The sequence below is a fragment of the Geotrypetes seraphini genome, chromosome 4, assembly GCF_902459505.1.
Source record: "Geotrypetes seraphini chromosome 4, aGeoSer1.1, whole genome shotgun sequence".
NCBI lineage: Eukaryota > Metazoa > Chordata > Amphibia > Gymnophiona > Dermophiidae > Geotrypetes > Geotrypetes seraphini.
Window position 1 is genome coordinate 158,747,449 of NC_047087.1, and position 21,959 is coordinate 158,769,407.

General features: G+C 45.0%; 1 protein-coding gene across 7 annotated transcripts in view; it reads right to left on the reverse strand.

Moving 5' to 3' along the window:
* The window catches only part of CFDP1 (craniofacial development protein 1), a 534,880-nt gene that overhangs the window by 412,856 nt on the left and 100,065 nt on the right, over positions 1-21,959 (reverse strand). For 3 of the 7 annotated variants that reach the window (XM_033941186.1, XM_033941185.1, XM_033941179.1), the window contains exon 1: positions 15,475-15,535. The exons of 1 other annotated variant lie outside the window; for it this stretch is intronic. The gene's annotated coding sequence lies outside the window, so the exon portion shown is untranslated. Of the gene's footprint in view, positions 1-15,270; positions 15,409-15,474; positions 15,536-16,087; positions 16,497-16,527; positions 16,551-21,959 lie in introns of those variants that run through there. 3 more of the 7 variants (XM_033941183.1, XM_033941180.1, XM_033941181.1) reach the window with 3 other exon arrangements.

The window sequence follows — 21,959 nt, forward strand, 5'->3', positions numbered from 1 at the left end:
TGGACGCAGTATTCCAAGTGGGGTCTGACCATTGCCCTATAAAGCGGCATTATAACTTTCTCCGATCTACTCGAGATTCCTTTCTTTATCATGCCCAACATTCTATTTGCCTTATTTGCCGCTGCCGCGCATTGTGCCGACGGCTTCAGGGTCCTATCTATCAGTACACCCAGATCCCTTTCCTGTTCACTTTTTCCCAGAGTTGCACCTGACATTCTGTACTCTTATTCCTTATTTTTACTGCCTAAATGCATTACCTTGCATTTCTCCACGTTGAACTTCATCTGCCATTTCTCCGCCCATTTTTCTAACCGACACAAATCGCTCTGGAGTTCCTCACTGTCCTCCTGCGATCTGATTGCCCGGCAGAGTTTTGTGTCGTCTGCAAACTTGATGATCTCACTGGATGTTCCGTTTTCCAGGTCATTGATATAAATATTAAAAAGGATCGGCCCAAGTACCAAGCCCTGGGGTACACCACTAGTCACTTTCTCCCAGTCGGAGAACTTCCCATTTATGCCCACTCTCTGCTTCCTGTTTTCCAGCCATTTGCCTATCCATCTTTGTATATCTCCCTCTATGCCATGGCTTTGTAGTTTCCTGAGAAGTCTTTTGTGTGGAACTTTGTCAAATGCTTTCTGGAAGTCCAAGTATATTATGTCCACCGGCTTTCCACTATCAATTTGCTTGTTCACGGTCTCAAAGAATTGGAGTAAATTCGTCAAACACGATTTCCCTTTCCTGAATCCATGTTGACTGGGTTTCATCAAGTCGTGTGTGTCCAAGTGCTGAACTATGCTATCCTTGATCAGTGATTCAATCATCTTGCCGGGGACAGACGTAAGACTCACAGGTCTATAGTTGCCCGGTTCTCCTCTCGATCCTTTTTTGAAAATTGGCGTGACGTTCGCTTTCCTCCAGTCGTCTGGTATCTGACCAGTTCTGATTGACAGGTTTGCAAGTTTTTGCAATAACTCTCCGATTTCAACCTTCAATTCCTTCAAGACTCTCGGGTGAATTTCATACGGTCCAGGGGATTTGTCACTTTTAAGTTTGTCGATCTGGTAGTATATCTGATCTAAGTTCACTTCAACTGTGGTGAGGCTGTCCTCTATTTCTCCTGTAAACAGTTTCTCCGCTTCAGGTATTGCTGAGGTGTCCTCCTTCGTAAAGACGGACGCAAAGAAGGAATTTCGTTTGTCTGCGATTTGTTTATCTTCCTTGATGTACCCTTTTCTTCCCTTGTCATCCAGGGGTCCCACTGCCTCTTTTGCAGGTTTTTTCCCTTTCACGTATCTAAAGAAGGGCTTGAAGTTTTTGGCCTCCTGGGCTATTTTTTCCTCATAGTCCTGTTTTGCATCCCTCACCACCTTGTGACATTTCTTCTGTTCATCTTTATGTTTGTTCCAGGCTTCGGTTGTCTTCGTGCATTTCCATTTTTTGAAAGAGTCCTTCTTTTCTTTTATGGCTTCCTTCACCTGTATGGTAAGCCATGCCGGTTCTCCTTTGCCTTTAGTTCTCCGATCTTTGGAAATCCTTGGAATGTAGAGATCTTGTGCTTCTGCAATAGTATTTTTCAATAGGTACCATGCCTGATCTACTGTTTCAAGTTTGTCCACCATCTTCTCGAGTCGTTTTGTTACCATGGCTCTCATGCAATCGTATTTACCCTTTTAAAAGTTTAAGGTGGTGGTTAAGGTTTTGGCATGTTTCCCTTTCCCGATGTCAAGTTTAAAGTTGATTACATTGTGATTACTCGTTCCCAGTGGAACCATGACTTCTACTTCTGTTATCGGTCCGGTGAGACCATTTAGGACCAAGTCCAAGGTGGCGTCGCCTCTTGTCGGCTCTTTTACCATTTGCTCCAGGAAGCAATCCCCTAGCACCTCCAGGAACTTGGTCTCCTTGCCGCAGTTGGAGGCTCCTAGTTTCCAGTCTATTCCTGGGAAATTGAAGTCTCCCAATATAACTACATTGCCTGTCTTGCATACTTGTTTGATTTCCTCCATCATTTCTGAGTCAGTGACCTCCGCCTGTCCTGGGGGACGATAGTAAAGGCCAATTTTTGTATCTGCGCCATTGTGACCAGGAATTTTGATCCAGAGGGACTCCAGCTTCTCTTTCCTGTCTGTTGTAATCATTCCAACAGAATCTATTCCTTCCTTAACATATAGGGCAATACCTCCACCTTTCTGCCCTTCTCGATCCCTTCTATATAGTTTGTATCCCTGTAGTACTGTGTCCCATTTGTTTTCTTCATTCCACCATGTTTCTGTTATGCCAATGATATCCATGTTCTCATGTCTTGCTATCGTCTCTAGTTCTCCCATTTTGTTTCCTAGACTTCTAGCATTTGTATACATACATCTAAGTTCCCTTCGTGTTACCTTTTTGGACCTTCTACTCTTGGCTGTCCTTACAGTTTCATTTACGGTATCCTTTACTGCTCCTGTGTTATCTCCCATGTTTGCTGTGTGGTCATCCCCTCCTGTGTCTGAGTTGTCCCTTCCTGCTTGTTCTCCTTTGTTGGCTGTGAGGTCGACCTCTCTTGTGTATGAGTAGTAGTCCTTTGTTCCTACGTCGGGGCATCCTGTTGTCCGTGCCATCGACCGGTGGTCGACTGTCGGCTTTCCCCTGTCCTTCAGTTTAAAGCCTTCTCTATTGCTTTCTTCATGTTGCCTGCCAAAACTCTTGCTCCTTCCTTGTTGAGGTGTAGTCCATCCCTTCTGTAGTACTTGCTTTTTCCCCAGAACGCCGTCCAGTTGCGCACGAAGTCGAAGCCTTCGTCTTCGCACCATCGTCTCATCCAGGCGTTGATCACTTGCAATTCCCCTTGTCTCTTTCCATCTGCTCTTGGTACAGGGAGGATTTCAGAGAAGGCCACCTTCACCTCCCTGATCTTCAGTTGTCTTCCGAGTGAGCGGAGCTGGCCCTTCATCTCTTCCCTGTCATACTTCCGCCCGCTCACATCATTTGTTCCTACGTGGATAAGCACAGCGGTGTCCACTCCCCGTGCGCCATCTATGATCCTGGAGATCCTGTTGGTCACATCCTTTACTCTTGCTCCAGGCAGACAGGTGACGAGTCACGACTCTGTCCTCTCTTCCTCCTGCGGTGTGGCTGTCCACGTGTCGTATAATGGAGTCACCTACGATGATCCCCATCTTCTTTATTCGGGAGTTCCTTGGGGGGCGTAGGTCCACGTCCTTGGAGTAGGGCCTGTCATCTTCCTCCAATGATACTCTTGAAATTGTTTCCTGTTCTTTGGGTGGGGGGACATCTTCCTGTGCTCTCACTATTCCTCCTGGTGTGCGGTTGTCTCCTACCTCGTTTTCGTTTTCTTCTGTGTTTGCATGGGTGTCTTCTCTCCTCACTTGGGTTTCCTGAGTACTCCAGCCCTGGGATCTCTACGTGGTGCTGATGGGCTTCCTCTATGAACATTTCTAGATCCTTGACCTTGTCGTTTGGGCTGTGCTCCACTAGAATCTTCTCCTGTGCTCGGATTCTGTCTTCGAGTTCCATCACTGTTCCCTCCAATAGTCTTACCTGACATTTCAAGCTATCCATCTCCATGCATCGATCGCAAATGTATGCCTGGATCCCCGAAGGGAGGTAATCATACATATTGCAGTCGATACAGAAGACAGGAAAGCTCATCTTCTGACTTCCTTGGGCTTCCATTTCGTGCTTCACTCGTGGGTTGTCTGAGTGATTTGTTGTGACCTACTGCTGCTCTTTTTCCTACTGATCCTACCTCCCCCTTACCTTCTGACTTCCTGACTGCAGTCTTCCTATTTGAGTGAGTCTGTTTGTGTTACAGTGCCTGTGCCTTTGTGTGCTTGTGTCCCTTGCCTGCTGCTTCCTTGTGTTTCTTGCCTTGTTGTCTCTCTCGTGTGTGCTGTCTCTGCTCTACCTCACCTTGATTGTATGTGCGGGTTGGTTTCTTTTGTGTCTGTCTCTTCCTTATCTTCTGTGCTTGTCGGTTCCTTACCGGTCTGTTCTCCTCTGGTGTTCTTGAGAGTAGCGCTCGTCCCTTGCAAGGCCCTTCGCAAAGGCGCTCTTGCTAAGGCGAGCGCCTTTACCGCGCGCCGAACGGCTGGGCGCCGTTGGCTCCTCCCCTTTTCAAGGGGGAGTCCGGCGCTGCCTGTGACACGTGGGGGGGGAGCGGAGCGAACTCTCGCCGCTACCCCGAGCCTACTGTCCTCCTGCTTTCTTCGGTGCTCGGCACCAACGCTGCCTGTCTCCTCTGCTTCCTGCTCCCCTTCTCTCCTCTCTCTTCGGCACCGCGTGTGCCGTGCTGACTCCTCCCCTTTTCAAGGGGGAGTCCGGCGCTGCCTATGATGCGTGGGGGGGGGGCGGAGCGAACTCTCGCCGCTACCCCGAGCCTACTGTCCTCCTGCTTTCTTCGGTGCTCGGCACCAACGCTGCCTGTCTCCTCTGCGTCCTGCTCCCCTTCTCTCCTCTCTCTTCGGCACCGCGTGTGCCGCACTGGCTCCTCCCCTTTTCAATGGGGAGTCCGGCGCTGCCTGTGACGTGTGGGGGGGGGGGCGGAGCAAACTCTCGCCGCTACCCCGAGCCTACTGTCCTCCTGCTTTCTTCGGTGCTCGGCACCAACGCTGCCTGTCTCCTCTGCGTCCTGCTCCCCTTCTCTCCTCTCTCTTCGGCACCGCGTGTGCCGCACTGGCTCCTCCCCTTTTCAATGGGGAGTCCGGCGCTGCCTGTGACGTGTGGGGGGGGGGGCGGAGCAAACTCTCGCCGCTACCCCGAGCCTACTGTCCTCCTGCTTTCTTCGGTGCTCGGCACCAATGCTGCCTGTCTCCTCTGCTTCCTGCTCCCCTTCTCTCCTCTCTCTTCGGCACCGCGTGTGCCGCGCTGGCTCCTCCCGATTAGGAACAAAACGGATGTAATTTATGATATGATTTTAGCTGAAGATTTTGACATTTTATGCATGACTGAAACATGGCTGTTAAAAATAGATGTTGCATTAGCGAGATAATGTTGCCCGCCAGGATACAGATGGCAATGGGCCTGTCGATTACAGAAGAGAAGTGGGGGTGTATTGGGTGTTTTATAGATTATCTTTGGCTTTTAGGAAAGTGGAGGAGAGTGTGTGTGAATGGGGTGAATGCCTGGTTGGGCAGAGTAAATCCATGGTGTTATATGTGCCTCCAGGAGTGATTAGGGAGCATGGTTTCCCTTTTTGGAAATTTTTAACAACTTGTGAGATCGATGTTATAAAGTTGCGTGTGATAGGTGATTTAATGTATCTTTGAAACCGGAAGATCTAGATAGCATAGATATGGTGGGAAGTTCTATCCATTTGCTTGAGGGCTTGGAATTGGAGAATGACAAGGTGACAAAATTCATCAACGTTCCCGTCCCCACGGATAACCGCGGGAAATAATCCCATGTCATTTTCTAGTGTCTATTTCAACCTCAGTCCTTCTACACCAGCATTCTTCAAAGCAAAGCTTGCGGGTCAGTGGTTGTGCCCAATTATACTCTGATTCTTCCCTCTCTCCTTAAAGAATGACATGAAGATGGTTTCCCGTGGTTATCCGCAGGGACGGGAACGGTGAAGAATTTTGTCACCGTGTCATTCTCTACTTGGGATTGGTACAACTGGTGAAGAAGTGACACATAGGGCTGTTAATGTGTTGGATCTGATATGCCTCACAAATACACTTTATTCTGGAGGGAGGTATAAAGATTAGATAAGTACCCTGGTCTGATCATTCTCTTTTATTCTTTATGCTGTCCTTTCTGGTCTTAAAGAGAAATTAGGTGGGTTGTCAGGGAAGATGAGGAAATTTTCCAGCTGAAAATCCTCTCTCCACTGCTTCTGCCTCAGGCAACTGTTTTCCACCAACTTCTTTTCCCAGTGGCTCAGGGAGATAATCTTATAAAATTTAGAGGGTTGGAGATGTTGTAACCCTATACTTCTACTAAGACTAAGGGGTCCTTTTATTAAGGTGCTCATTTAGCGTGCACTAAATCGGTTAGCGTACCTTAATAAAAAGACCCCTAAGAATCTTCATTAAAAATTTGACCCGAGACTTACCCTATGTTTTAGATTTCGGCCGCTTATGTGATTGAGTTTGAAACCCCTGCTCTACACAGAAAGGGTTATTCCATGTCAAGTGATCAAGGGCTCCCTGCATGACCATCACGGATTTTGATAAAACTTTATGCACAAAGTCCCACATGTATCAAACGAACTTTGGTAAAGTTTTAGTTTCGCCTGTGGAATATTCGTGGAGATATAGCCATTTGTTTGACCACATACTGCAATAACATACAGTACGACAGTGACATTCTGACAACTTTGAGACACAATATCTCACGAACTATGTTTCCAAAAAAACTGAAACTTAGCTACCCTGCACAACTTTTGGAGCTCTATTCAGTGCTACCAATAATAATTTTTGTCGAGCACTGAGTGAATGGCTGAATTACAGTAAACTTGGCCGAAAAAATTAGTGCTCCAAAAAAAGTCAAAGTTTGACATTACTTAGCTCCCACAATAATTGAGTAATAAATGCAAAATTTGGCGCATAATGTCTCAGTACAACGTTGTTTTCAAAAGTACAATTTCAACCTCCAAGCTCTTTCCATTAGTTTACAAATTAAGCGTAAAGTTGCTAATTTGTGTAAAAAGGCCAAAAATAGGGTATTTTCAGCCTGCTTTTACAGAAAAATACCTTTCAGAAACTCTTTCAAATCAGTCTCATTAGAAAGAGCATATTTCAAACCCCCTAGAAAGTGGGCTTCATTTTTCAATGCAGGTTAACAATGCCCGAAAAAGGGGGACAAAGTTGGGAGATGTCACCATGGCAATGGCCTACGTTTCAACTTACAATTATGTCACTTTTCACACTGGCTTTCCCTGTTTATTTTTACTCAAGCTTTGGATACAATTATAGTGTTCTTAATTAATGATTATTCCTAACTAGAAATTGAGGTGATAATTTTGTTGCATGCAGATCACAAATTACAACTTGTTTTCTTTTTCAGATCCACATTATTATTAATTCAGTTTAAAATGGATGCCAATGAATCGACTAATAATAATCCTTTTCTGCCAGACTGTGCCATTGGGCAAAAATTGTTGTCAGTGTCATGACGGCACATTTTATTCTAAAAAATGTGGGCTCATTTTTTTACATAATTTGTCAACCGATGAAAAATTGCTTATCATTCGGCGCTCTGAAGTTGAACTGATGGATAAAGACCAAATCTGCCTCCACCACAAAGCAAAGTATCTCGACAAATATGAATTAAAGCAAACATCGTGTTGTAATTCATTTGAAAAGAAAAATCAAATTGTTCAAAGTGGATTGTTAAAAGTCGATCTTGCCATGTCTAATGATTTTAGAAAAGTGGCAAAAATAAATATCAAGCCAGGTCAGAAACTTTGCAGTAGGTGCAAAGCCCAATACGTTTCAATGAGTGAAGCTACTGCAGCATCTTCATCTTCAGACGATTTTGATATCAGCATCTCCGATGCAGTTGATCAAAGCTTGACTGCTTTAGGAACCTCTCCATTGAAAATTCGAAGGTTAGCTAGTAGAGATAAAGCCGGCTATGTGATACGAAAAATTGAACGTGTGCAGAATGTGATAGCCAAGAAGATTACATCTGCTGCTGGAGTTTCAGCTGAACAAGTTGGGCCGTCTCGTCAGTCTGTAGAATGCAAGTTATGTGAAGATTACACTGACCTCATTGAAGAAATGAAAACGAAAATTGCAATATCCAACAGGTCAATGAAAGTTCAATTATTGACGATTGCCCCAAAAAGTTGGTCAATAAAGGAAACAGCAATGAAGTTTGGTGTTTCAGAGCGCATGGTCAGAACAGCCCAAAAAGTAAAGAAAGAGAAAGGCATTTGTTCTATACCTGATGCAAAAATTGGCAAGTCCCTTCCAAAAGAAATTGCAAATAGAGTTCAAGATTTTTACGAAGATGATGAATTCAGCAGAATATGTCCTGGCAAAAAAGATTGCATTTCAGTCCGCCTCAATGGTTTAAAAGTACAAAAGCAAAAGCGGCTGCTGTTGTGTAATTTAAAAGAGCTGTACGTGGCGAACTGTAACAAATACGGAACTGAAATTGGTTTTTCCAAATTCTGTGAGCTCAGGCCAAAGTGTAACCGTTGGTGCATCAGGTGCACACTCCGTGTGTGTCTGCATGATACATCAAAATGTAAAGCTCATGCTACAAGGCGCCAATGTCAAAGAGAACTACAAAGTTCTTATGGAAAAAACTGTGTGCGACCTAAATGTCAAGGACTGTATGCTACAACGATGTCAAAACTGCCCTGGTGAAGAAGCACTAACAGCATACCTGGAAGAAATATTCAAGGATTTAGATCCAGAAGAATCAATAGAATTTAAGCAATGGGTTCACGCTGACCGTGAAACATTAGAAACAAGCGTACTAACCATGGACAACTTTATTGAAAGACTTGCAAGCAAGATTTGGAAGTTGACAAGCCACCATTTCATTTCAAAACATCAAAGTGAATATTTGAAGATGTTGAAGACAGGCTTAAAAGAAACGGAAATGATCGTTTTGATGGATTTCGCTGAAAATTACTCATTTGTTGTACAGGATGCCGCCCAAGGCTTTCACTGGGAAAATTCACAAGCTACGGTACATCCTTTTGTTGCATATTACCTCAATGAAGTGGGCACATTGCAAGTTGTAAACTGTTGCATTATTTCTGATCCTATGCAACATGATACGATATCTGTACATGTGTTTATTCAAAAGTTGAGCGAATTTTTGGTAACTCAAACAAACATTACCAAAATATACTACTTCAGTGACGGCTCAGCTGCACAATATAAAAACTACAAGAATTTTGTGAATTTGTGCAATCACAGAAATTATTTCAACATTGAGGCTGAATGGAATTTTTTTGGAACTAGCCACGGAAAATCACCCTGCGATGGAGTTGGTGGAACAACTAAACGACTGGCTGCCCGGGCTAGCCTCCAAAGACCATCAACGGATCAAATATTGACGCCAAAGGATCTATTTAACTTTTGTGACCAAAATATACACGGAGTTAAATACATTTATGTTCCAAAAGAAGAAATTGAAGAAAGCAAAAAGTTTCAAGAAGAAAGATGGCATGAAAGCAGCACAGTAGCCAGTACCAGAGAGCACCACCAATTTGTACCAGTCAACTCAAACTCGGTTCGTGTCAGCAAAGTTTCAAATGACACAATAAATTTTGTTGCCAAAATTTCTGATACTGCCATTCCAAATTTGAAAGTGTCCGAAATCTTTCCTGGTTGCTACGTTGCCTGTACTTACGATAATCAATGGTGGATAGGCAACGTTGTTGAAGTCTCAATTCAACAAAATGATGCATTGATAAAATTTATGCATCCTCACGGTCCAGCTCATTCGTTTTATTGGCCAGAAAGGCAAGACGTTTGTTGGGTTCCAGAGCAACACCTCATCTGCATGCTTTGTGCCCCTTCAGTTACATCATCCGGCTGCCAATATCAATTTCCAGAAACTGCATTGAAGAAAGTGGCTCAAAAATTTAACAGAATGTTATAAAGATTGCTGGCAGTTAAAATCAAAGTGGACTTCACTTCGGCTTGGAAACCATATAAGATACCCAATTTAGGCTTGGGAACCTAGGATAAGACACCCTAATCATTGGCTTTGGAACCAGAAAGATACCAACAAAAGGCTTTGGAACCTTGACAAAGAAACCAAATGCGAGGCTTGGGAACCTGGACGAAGTGGCCCACCCGTGGCTGGTATTGCACAGCTATCGGGCGTGACCCCTATGGCGATGGGGTTGCCAGTTCAAACTCTTGAACTGGTAGTGACAATGTCACCATGGACCAACGCAATAGAGTAGTAATACTACGTCAATACAAAACTGTAACTTTAAAAATGACAGAACTATGTTGAAATAGAAGTTGTTGCCGTGGCAACGTCTCTCAACTTTGCCCCCCTTTTTCAGTCATTGTTAACCTGCGTTGAAAAATGAAGTCCACTTTTCTAGGGGGTTTGAAATATGCTCTTTCTAATGAGACTGATTTGAAAGAGTTTCTAAAAGGTATTTTTCTGTAAAAGCAGGCTGAAAATACCCTATTTTTGGCCTTTTTACACAAATTAGCAACTTTACACTTAATTTGTAAACTAATGGAAAGAGCTTGGAGGTTGAAATTGTACTTTTGAAAACAACGTTGTACTGAGACATTATGCGCCAAATTTCGCATTTATTACTCAATTATTGTGGGAGCTAAGTAATGTCAAACTTTGACTTTTTTTGGAGCACTAATTTTTTCGGCCAAGTTTACTGTAATTCAGGCATTCAATCAGTGCTCGGCAAAAATTGTTATTGGTAGCAATGAACAGAGCTCAAAAAGTTGTGCAGGGTAGCTAAGTTTCAGTTTTTTTGGAAACACAGCTCGGGAGATATTGTGTCTCAAAGTTGTCAGAATGTCATTGTCATACTGTATTTCATTGTGGTATGGGGTCAAACAAATGGCTATATCGCCACAAATATTCCACAGGCGAAACTAAAACTTTACCAAAGTTCGTTTGAGACATGGTGGACTCTGCATATGAAGTTTCATCAAAATCCGTGATGGTCATGCAGGGCACTTTCCAAGAATCTGATCACTTGACATGGAATGACCCGAAAGAAAAATGGGGCAATGTCTGGAAAACAACATATACTAATGCTCGAAGTATGGGAAACAAGATTCTAGATCTAGAAGCTGTGATGGAAGAAGAAGGTTGGATATAGTGGCGATCACGGAGACATGGTTCACAGAGAACTATGACTGGGATGTAGTTATACCGAGGTATAATCTGTTCAGGAAAGACAGGGTAGGAAGAAAGGGAGGTGGGAGTAGCATCATATTAGAGCCACACAATTGCAGGATCCGCAGGGAAAGGAAGAGGCACTATGGATCAATTTGGAAAGAGGGAATGGTGAATATATTTACATTGGTGTGATATACAGGCCTCCTTCACAGACGGAAGAAGTAGATAGAGATTTAATAGTAGACATTCAGAATATATCTAAAAAAGGGGATGTCTTACTACTAGGTGATTTTAACATGCTGGCTGTTGATTGGGGTATACCTATTGCGGGGTCTTCTAGAAGTAGGGAGATCCTGGATTCTGTACAAGAAGAACTGTTTCAGCAGTTGATAATAGAACCCATGCGGGATAGGATCAAACTGGAATTAAACGCTTACAAACGGGGAAAGTGTTTCTGATGTTACAGTGGGTAATCATATGGCATCCAGTGATCACTTCATGGTATGGTTTAATATTAAGATGGGTATAGAGGGGGCTCATTCAAAAGCAAAGGTTCTAGACTTTTAAAAAACTAACTTTGTTCGGATGGGGGTTTACACCAAGGAATTGTTGCTTGGGTAGGTAAAGTAGTAAAATCTCAGATCAATTCTCAAATATGTTATGATACTACTCTGTATAGGAAACCTTCCGATCGAAACACTCTCCTACACTATCATAGTCATCATCCAAAACCCTTCCGGGACAGCATCCCGGTGGGACAATTCTTAAGGTTGCGGAGGATCTGTTCTGACGAGTGGGACTTTCAACAGCAGGCCACGCTTTTATACACAAAGTTTTTGGAGAGAGGTTACCCTCCCCGGGTAATCAAACGGGCATGGAAGAGAGCCCGCAACTGCCAGCGGGAGTGGCTATTTCATCCCCAACAAAGGGAGAACAGTGGGGCCGTGGTATGTGTATTGCCTTATTCCAATCGAAGTCAACAAATTAGAAAAATTATTTTGAAACACTGGCCAGTGCTGCAGGTACATGAGAGCTTGAATGACATCCCTTTATTTGCTCACACTAGGGGCCGGAATTTAGGTCAGATTTTGAAACACCGTGACCCTGTCCAACAGAATAGAGAGGGTCCTCACGTATGTTGTCATCAGTGTGTGTATTGCCCTCATGTCCTCAACACTGACCAAGTGATAATTCCTCAAACAGGGGGCAAGAAATTTTATTTAAGAACAGGTACTAATTGTTTGTCATCTGCAGTAATATATTGCATTATTTGCCCTTGTAGGCAATATTATATAGGACACACTCGGCGTGCTATCAAAATTCGCATTGCCGAACATTTGAGCAATATAAGATGCAAACGTGTTACTGCCCCCTTAGTCAGTCATTGGATTGAACAACAGCACTCCATTGAGGAATTACAATACACTGTCCTTATGTGTGCTCATAAAAAATCTGGAAACATTACTCAACATCTTCTTTATTTAGAGCAGAAGTTTATATTTCAATGGCATACCTTGGCCCCAGCAGGATTAAACAATGATATTGAATGGTTTCAACTTTAATCTTTCACTCATGATGTAATGAGTGATGATGTAATAGGTAGTAAGGGGAGTGTATTTAAAGCATGGCCTGCTGGGAAGTTCCTCTTGTCAGCAGTGCGTGTGTGAGCAGTATGGAGTGTTTGTGCCGGTAAGTTGCAGAGAGAGTGTTTATATTGAGTATTTCAAAATGTATTGTTTATTAAGTTAGCAAGCTGTGTGGTGTAGTGTTGATTTGAGTCATCTTGTAATTGTAGTACCCCTCCTGAAGAAGCCAGCGGGTGAAACCTAGGTTGGGGGGTCGGTATTGTGAATAAACGGAGGAGCCCGGAGCAGTTATGTGTATCATCCACACCATTCAAAGTTAAGTTGCTGTCAAATTTATTATTTTATTTTCTTCAAGTTTATGTGCTGTTATTTAGTCTTTGTTTGGTGGAGGAGACTGTGAACAACAATGATGGTCTCCTTAATAGCTGCTCCGTGAACTTGTTTCACCGGACCTCAGCTGTGGGTCTGAGTGTTCACTTAACCACATCAACTTGTGTTGTAATTTGTGCTTGAAGTAAAACAAAGGTGATTAGTACAACAGTGATTTATAAGTATCACCTTGGATAAAAATATTCCCTTGCTGTTTTTTGGGTAGGAACGTCAGGAAGGAGTGGAACTGCGGTGGGCAAAACCGAAAGGAGCGATTATAAGGGCGACAAGCCTTTTTGTGAGGCAAGTAAATAAAAGTAAGAAGAAAAGAAGGCCGCTTTGGTTATCAAAAGTAGTAGCTGAGAAGGTAAGGAATAAGAGGTTAGCTTTCATAAACTACAAAAGATCGCAGAAAGAGGAAGACACTGGGTCTCTTTTCCCTGGAGATGAGGAGACTTAGAGGGGATATGATAGAGACTTACAAGATCATGAAGGGCATAGAGAGAGTAGAGAGGGACAGATTCTTCAAACTTTCAAAAAATAAACAAACAAGAGGGCATTCGGAAAAGTTGAAAGGGGACAGATTCAAAACGAATGCTAGGAAGTTCTTCTTTACCCAACGTGTGGTGGACACCTGGAATGCGCTTCCAGAAGATGTAATAAAGCAGAGTACGGTACTAGGGTTTAAGAAAGGATTGGATAATTTCCTGCTGGAAAAGGGGATAGAAGGGTATAGATAGAGGATTACTGCACAGGTCCTGGACCTATTGGGCCACCACGTGAGCGGGCTGCTGGGCATGATGGACCTCTGGTCTGACCCAGCAGAGGCATTTCTTATATTCTTTGACTGGGTGATCAGAGAATTGGATAGAGGATGTGCGCTAGATGTGGTGTATTTAGATTTTAGCAAAGCCTTTGACAGTGTTCCAAACAGACGTCTGATAAATAAACTGAGTGCCCTTGGGATGGGTCCCAAAGTGACGGGCTGGGTCAGGAACCGATTGAGTGGAAGGTGACAGAGGGTAGTGATCAATGGAGATTGCTCTGAGGAAAGGGATGGTACCAGTGGTGTGCCTCAAGGTTCTGTTCTTGGGCCTGTTTTTTTAACATTTTTATAAATGATATTGCTGAAGGGTTGTCGGGAAAGATTTGCCTCTTTGCGGATGATACCAAAATCTGCAATAGAGTGGACACGCCAGATGGTGTGAATAACATGAAGAAAGAGAGACCTTGCGAAGCTTGAAGAATGGTCTGAAATTTGGCAGCTAAAATTTAATGCTAAGAAATGCAGTCATGCATTTGGGCTGCAAAAAACAGAGGGAACGGTACAGTTTAGGGAGTGAAGAACTTATGTGCATGACGGAAGAGTGGGATTTGGGTGTGATTGTATGTGATGATCTTAAGGTGGCCAAAAGAGGCAAATCTTTGAAAAGTTGATGTAGAAAGCTAGAAGGATTCTAGTTGTATGGGGAAGGATTCTAGTTGTATGGGGAAAGATATGGCCAGTAGGAAAAAGGAGGTATTGATGCCCCTGTATAAGACTCTGTTAAGACCTCATTTAGAATATTGTGTAATATTCTGGAGGCTGCACCTTCAAAAAGATATAAAAAGGATGGAGTCAGTCCAGAAAATGGCTACTAAAATGGTGTGTGGTCTTCGTGATAATACATATGGGGACAGACTTAAAGATCTCAATCTGTATACTTTGGAGGAAAGGCGGGAGAGGGGAGATATGACAGTCATTTAAAGACCTACATAATATAAATGTGCATGAGTCGAGTCTCTTTCATTTGAAAGGAAACTGCAATGAGATGGCATAGGATGAAGTTAAGAGGTGATAGGCTCCAGAGTAATCTGAGAAAATGCTTTTTTACGGAAAGGGTGATAGATGCGTGGAACAGTCTCCTGCAAGAGGTGGTGGAAACAGAGACTGTCTGAATTCAAGAGGGCCTTGGATAGGCACAGGGGAATCTCTCGGAGATGACTGGCTATGTAAAATAAGTCTTGCCTGCAGTAGAAAAGACAAGTTAGTCAGAAGTGTTTATCCCCTCTGACAGAGCTAAGCTGAAAAAGAGAAAGAAAAGGGAGGGCTTTTTTGTTTTATTTTGTTTTTAGGTGTGGGGGGGGGTGTAGGTTAGAAGTCATGTAAGTTTAAGTCCCAATAATCAAATAATTAATAAAGCCTGTGCGCAGAACTAGAGAAACACATCCAACAATTTTAAATCTCAAACTTAAATAAATATACATTAAAGTCTGTGCTCAAGCCTAGAGAAACAGAGTCAACAGTTTAAAATCTCCAAATTAAATAAATAGTAAGGTTTGTGCTCAAGTCCAGAGAAACAGCAGTTTTAAATTCTAATAATTTAAATATTTAAGTCAATGTTCAATTCTAGAGCAAAAATATTTCAGGTAGCAAAATCTATTTCCAGTCAGTAGAGATATTTAATAATAAAAACAAGGCACTTAGCAATTTCCAGTTCAGCTCCTAGTAGAATAGCAGATGGAGGTCACTCACTGCTTCAATGTTAACCACAAAATTAAACTACACAAAGCACACTTTAGGCTTCTCAACATTCACTCCTACACAGAATAACCCCTATGCAAATACAGGACTAGAAACCCGGTTCCGGTGTACGAGTATCTCTGCTCCCCGCCCCGCAAAGCACCCCCGTGCTGAAAGCGGCATCCGCCCACCCTTCCTCCCAAACACGGTCCTTACCCCTTCTGCTCGTTGTAAGGGTGAATGCGAGCTCCCGCCTCTTGCCTGGGCTGGGCTTTGATCATCTGCGCATGCTCAAGGCTTTCTGGCTCTCGTTCTCGAGAGAACGAGAGCCAGAAGGCCTTGAGCATGCGCAGATGCTCAAGGCCCAGCCCAGGCAACATTTACACTTACAAGAAGCAGAAGGGGTAAGGACCGTTTTTGGGAGGAAAGGCGGGCGGATGCCACTTTCAGCACGGGGGTGCTTTGCGGTTCGGGGGGGGGATGCGATGCCGGTTAGAGCGGGGGAGGGGGTGATGGAGCAGCGCCGGTAGCCTCGGGGGGGGGGGGGAAGGAAGGAGGGAGGGAGGGGGGGAAATCAAAGCGAGTTTCTATTCATTCCTATGGGGGGGGGGGGACTCGCTTTGATATACGAGTAACTTGATTTACGAGCATGCTTCTAGAACGAATTATGCTCGTAAACCAAGGTTCCACTTGTATATAAAAATGAAACCGGAGATCACATGATGATGTGAATAGAGAGGATGCGTCTCAGCTCTGCTCCCGGGCCTCGCTCCACATTGCTACTGGTATCGTGACCTATTTTTCATTTTGGGGCTGCCGCTTTGCTTACCCGATCCTGCCTTTCAAATGGACAAATTTCTCCACCCCTCCGACGCAGGTATGGCCAGTAAATCCACGAAGAAGCTGCGGAAGGCAGGCAGGGATGGAGCAGACAAGATGGCGCTGTTGCCACAGTCACCGGCTTCCCCGGAGTTTTCCACCACCCAGCTGACACAGCTTACTAGCGCTGTAAAATGCGCGCTGGAGCCCCAGCTTAAAAAATTATCGTGTCAGCTGGGACAAGTGGATGCCTTGTTGGTGGACACCGAGTGTCGAACGGGTGAGTTGGAGCGGCAAGTATCCGCGCTGGAGAATGTTAATTTGGCGGCAGCTCCCACAATCGTGGCATTGGAGAAACAGTTTGCCGAGTAGGCCGCCAAGCTTGAAGACCCGAAAATAGGTCCAGGAGGGGGAATCTCTGCTTCGTGGGTTACCTGAAACCCTCCCTACCTGAGCAGCAACTTGGCACACTTCTCCCCTCCTGGCTCCAGAAAGAGCTGCTCCTGCCCGCTGATATGGGGTCAATTTGTTTTGCGAGGGCCCATCGTTTGGGTTGGGCTGCGGAGGGCCATCAGCGGCCGCGAGCAGTGATAGCCAAGGTGCATAATTTCTTACACAAAACTGCTTTGCTGCGGACATATGGAGACCACCGGGATAGTTTAACTTACGAAGGCTGCAGAATCCAGATATTCCAGGACTATTATCCTATGTTGCAGTCTCGACAGAAAAAATTCCCCTCTCTTTATGCTAACTTGACTGATAAGAAGATTCGTTTTCTGTTTCTTTATCCTGCTACTCTGAGAATTTTCCATCAGGAAGGTGTTTGTGTGGATCGGTTGCAGGCCTTTCTGGACACTCTTAATACTTGATTTTCCAGCCTTTGGCTACCTTGATTTCTGATGCTGTTGTTTCTATATTGTTCTGCTACCTGGAACCAGGCTGCCTATTCCCGGGCCTATTGGACCGTGCATGGGTGGCTTGTGGTGTTGGGGGGGGGGGGAAGGGCCCTGTGCATTTTGTGATTCTCCCCAGCGCTTTGCGCTGTGTTTTGTGGGACTAGTGCCCAGGTGGTTAGAGTAGGGTTGGGGTAGGGTTTTAGAGGTATGGGTTTGGGGGAGGCTCACAATCTGGGCTTTGGAGCGGTCCTTAGTTTTTTTCTTCTGTTTTTCTTTTTCTTCTGTTTCTTGTGGCTCTTCTATTCTGTTCTTGATGAGGGGACTGGATGATTTCTCCTGTGCTTGAGTGAGGGGTGGGTGTGGGCTGGGTGCCTTCCCCCCCTAGTTTTGCTGAACATTGTACTTTTCTTACTGTTTCTTTTCATTCTTACTTAGTCTGGCTAGCACTAAAATTGTTTCTTGGAATGTGGGGGGTATCACATCTCCCATAAAACATACCAAAATCTTACAGGCCCTTCAGAGGCAAGGTGCTAACATAGCATGCCTTCAAGAAACACGCCTTTCTGATTCCGAACATCTCAAATTACAACGTTCGTGGGTCGGCGCTGTCCACTTTTCCTCCTCTGTGGGCCGGCGGTTCCCATACGAAAATCGTTACAATGCACATTCAGTGTTCTCCTCAGCACTTTTCAGCCGGGCGCTCCGCCCAGCAAATTTAGATGCCCGCCCGTCTGTCATCTGCCGAATCCTGCTGCCGCCACTGCTTAACGCGCAGCCTGAAGAGCCGCCAAAAAACTCCCGCTGGACTTTAAACAAAACCCAGCAAGCGACTCGAACCCGGCTTCCCTCCGAAACCGGAAGTTACGTGGGGGGGGGGGGTAGGGAAAGAGAAGCCAGCATGGACAGTGTTACCATTAGAGCCCCGGAGCATGCAGGAGATCGGCCAGCCACGGAGGGAAGCTTACTTGCTCTTGCTTACTTCAGGCCTTTCTCGCTGCTGGGTCCTGCCGACTTTCTGTTTCCGCAAAAGCAGGACCCGGCAACGAGAAAGGCCCGAAGTAAGCAAGAGCAGCAAATTGTAAGCTTTCCTCTGTTGCTGACCTTTGGGAGATAGATCCGCGATGAAGGGAAACTTGCAACTTGCCTTTTTCTGTAGCGAATCTGCCGGGTGTGTGAGACGGGGGGGGGGTGAATGGGAGGAGAAATGCTGCTGTACCCAATTAGAGGGAGAGGGGGAAGAGAAATGCTGGTGCTGCTATACCCAATGGGGGGAGGGTGAAGAGAAATGCTTCTGCTGTACCCAATTGGGGGAGGGGGCTAAGCGAAATGCAGATGATGATGCTGAACCCAATGGGGGGAGGGGGAAGAGACATGCTGCTGCACCCAAATAGGGGGGAGGGGGAAGAGAAATGCTGATGATACTGCTGTACACAATGGGGGGAGGGAGAGGAGAAATGCTGCACCCAACTGGGGGGAGAGAGAGGGAAGGAGGGAGAAGGAAGACCAGGAAAAGGAGGAAAGAGATGCAAAGACCATGGGAGAGAGGGAAAGGAGATACCAGACCATGGAGTGGAAGAGAAAGATGTCAGGGCATATGGGGGGGGGAAGCAGGGCCGGGTTAAAGGATAGGCCTAGTAGGCACAGGCCTAGGGCCCGAAATGGTCAGGGGGGGGCCCGCCAGTGCTGTGCTTTGGGGCTTCACCCTTGCTGGATTCGCCAGCAGCAGCAGCCTCGCCATCATCATGCAGATGAGGTGTTGCTCTGGAACCCAACAAACGTCTTGCCTTTCTGGCCAATAAAACGAGTGAGCTGGACCGTGAGGATGCATAAATTTTATCAATGCATCATTTTGTTCAATTGAGACTTCAACAACGTTGCCTATCCACCATTGATTATCGTAAGTACAGGCAACGTAGCAACCAGAAAAGATTTCGGACACTTTCAAATTTGGAATGACAGTATCAGAAATTTTGGCAACAAAATTTATTGTGTCATTTGAAACTTTGCTGACACGAACCTAGTTTGAGTCGACTGGTACAAATTGGTGGTGCTCTCTGGTACCGGCTACTGTGCTGCTTTCATGCCATCTTTCTTCTTGAAACTTTTTGCTTTCTTCAATTTCTTCTTTTGGAACATAAATGTATTTAACTCCATGTATATTTTGGTCACAAAAGTTAAATAGATCCTTTGGCGTCAATATTTGATCCGTTGATGGTCTTTGGAGGCTAGCCCGGGCAGCCAGTCGTTTAGTTGTTCCACCAACTCCATCGCAGGGTGATTTTCCGTGGCTAGTTCCAAAAAAATTCCATTCAGCCTCAATGTTGAAATCATTTCTGTGATTGCACAAATTCACAACGTTCTTGTAGTTTTTATATTGTGCAGCTGAGCCGTCACTGAAGTAGTATATTTTGGTAATGTTTGTTTGAGTTACCAAAAATTCGATCAACTTTTGAATAAACACGTGTACAGATCGTATCATGTTGCATATGATCAGAAATAATGCAACAGTTTACAACTTGCAATGTGCCCACTTCATTGAGGTAATATGCAACAAAAGGATGTACCGTAGCTTGTGAATTTTCCCAGTGAAAGCCTTGGGCGGCATCCTGTACAACAAATGAGTAATTTTCAGCGAAATCATAAGAACATAAGCAGTGCCTCTGTCGGGTCAGACCACAGGTCCATCCTGCCCGGCAGTCCGCTCCCGCGGTGGCCCAAAAACAGGTCAAGACCTGTCTGAATCATCAGAAGGGGCTCCCCTGCCACCTTGGTTTCCCATTTAAGTCCTGCCTTCCTATCGAAGTCCTAGCCCTCCAGTCTACACATGCACGACCAGGTTGGTTTACTCATTTCCTGGTTAACTTCCTACACCCGTGTTACATCCCAGCTCCTCCCTCAGTATCCCACGATCCCTCTATCCCTCAGGAATCCATCCAATCCCTGCTTGAATCCCTGTACCGTACTCTGCCTGATCACTTCCTCCGGTAGCGCATTCCAAGTGTCCACGACCCTTTGGGTGAAAAAAAACTTCCTTGCATTTGTTTTGAACCTGTCTCCCTTCAGTTTCTCAGAATGCCCCCTCGTATTTGCTGTCCCCTTCAGTCTGAAGAATCTGTCCCTATCCACCCTCTCTATGCCCCTCATGATCTTGAAGGTCTCTATCATATCTCCCCTGAGTCTCCTTTTCTCCAGAGAGAAGAGCCCCAGCCTATCCAGCCTCTCGGCGTATGAGCAGTGTTAGAACATAAGAACATAAGAAATGCCTGCACCGGATCAGACCCGGGGTCCATCTAGTCCGGCGTTCCGCACACGCGGAGGCCCAGCCAGGCACACCCTGGCGAATACAATGTCACTCGTATCCCTCAATGTCTTCTGCAAGAAGATGTGCGTCCAATTTTCCCTTAAATCCTAGAACGGTGGTTTCCTCCACCAGCTCTTTCGGGAGAGAGTTCCAGGCGTTCACCACTCGCTGTGTGAAGCAGAACTTTCTGACGTTTGTCTTGGCCGTGTCCCCTCTCAGCTTCAGGCCATGACCTCTGGTCCGAGACTGGGTTACATTTGCCAATGTGAATAACGCTGTTTCTTGCTCACCATCCTTTCCCCCTGTTGGTGAGTGAGCTTGCTCCATTATGTCAATTCCTTTTAGCAATTTAAAAGTCTCTATCAGATCCCCTCTCAGTCTTCTCTTCTCAAGGGTGAATAGTCCCAGTTTTCTGAGGCGATCTTTGTAGCTCAAGTTCTCCATACCTTTTACTAGCTTCGTCGCTCTCCTCTGCACCCTCTCCAGTAGTGTTATATCCTTCTTCAGGTATGGAGACCAGTGTTGGACACAGTATTCCAGGTGTGGTCTGACCATTGCTCTATAAAGCGGCATTATGACCTCCCTTGATCTACTCGTGATTCCTTTCTTTATCATGCCTAACATCCTGTTAGCTTTCTTTGCCGCCGCTGCACATTGAGCCGATGGCTTCAGGGTTCTATCTATCAGTACTCCCAGGTCTTTTTCTTGATTGCTCTTCCCCAATGTTATACCTAGCAGTTTGTACCCATGCTCCTTGTTTTTACTGCCCAGGTGCATCACTTTGCATTTTTCTACATTAAAACTCATCTGCCAATTTTCTGCCCATCTCTCAAGTTGCTTCAAATCTCTCTGGAGTTCTTCGCTGTCTTTTTGTGACCTGATTGCTCGGCATAGTTTTGTGTCATCTGCAAACTTGATGATAGCACTGGTCGTTTCTTCTTCCAGGTCATTTACGAAGATATTGAATAAGATAGGCCCAAGAACTGAGCCCTGAGGCACACCGCTAGTTACTTTCTTCCAGTCTGAGTACTTCCCATTTATGCCCACTCTTTGTCTTCTGTTTTCTAGCCATTTTCCTATCCATCTCAGTATATCCCCTTCTATTCCATGACTTTGTAGTTTCTTGAGAAGTCTCGCATGAGGTACTTTGTCGAACGCTTTCTGGAAGTCCAAGTATATTATGTCAACCGGTTCTCCGCTATCGACTTGTTTGTTCACTCCCTCGAAAAACTGAAGTAAGTTTGTCAAGCATGACTTCCCTTTCCTGAAGCCATGCTGACTACCTCTCAGCAGGTCATGGTTATCCAGGTGCTGTACAATGCTGTCTTTAATCAAAGCCTCAACCATTTTCCCAGGGACCGATGTGAGACTCACTGGTCTATAGTTTCCCGGTTCTCCCCTTGATCCTTTTTTGAAGATTGGTATTACGTTCGCTATCTTCCAGTCTTCTGGTATCTGTCCGGTTATAACTGACAAGTTAGCGAGGGTTTGCAGTAGTTCTCCGATTTCCACCTTTAGTTCTTTTAATACTCTCGGGTGAATTCCGTCTGGGCCAGGGGATTTGTCACTTTTTAGTTTGTCAATCTGATAGTATACCTGGTCCAGATCCACCTTCACTGTGGTGAGGCTCTCCTCTATTTCCCCCTTGAATACTTTCACTGTTTTGGGTATCGATGTGGTGTCTT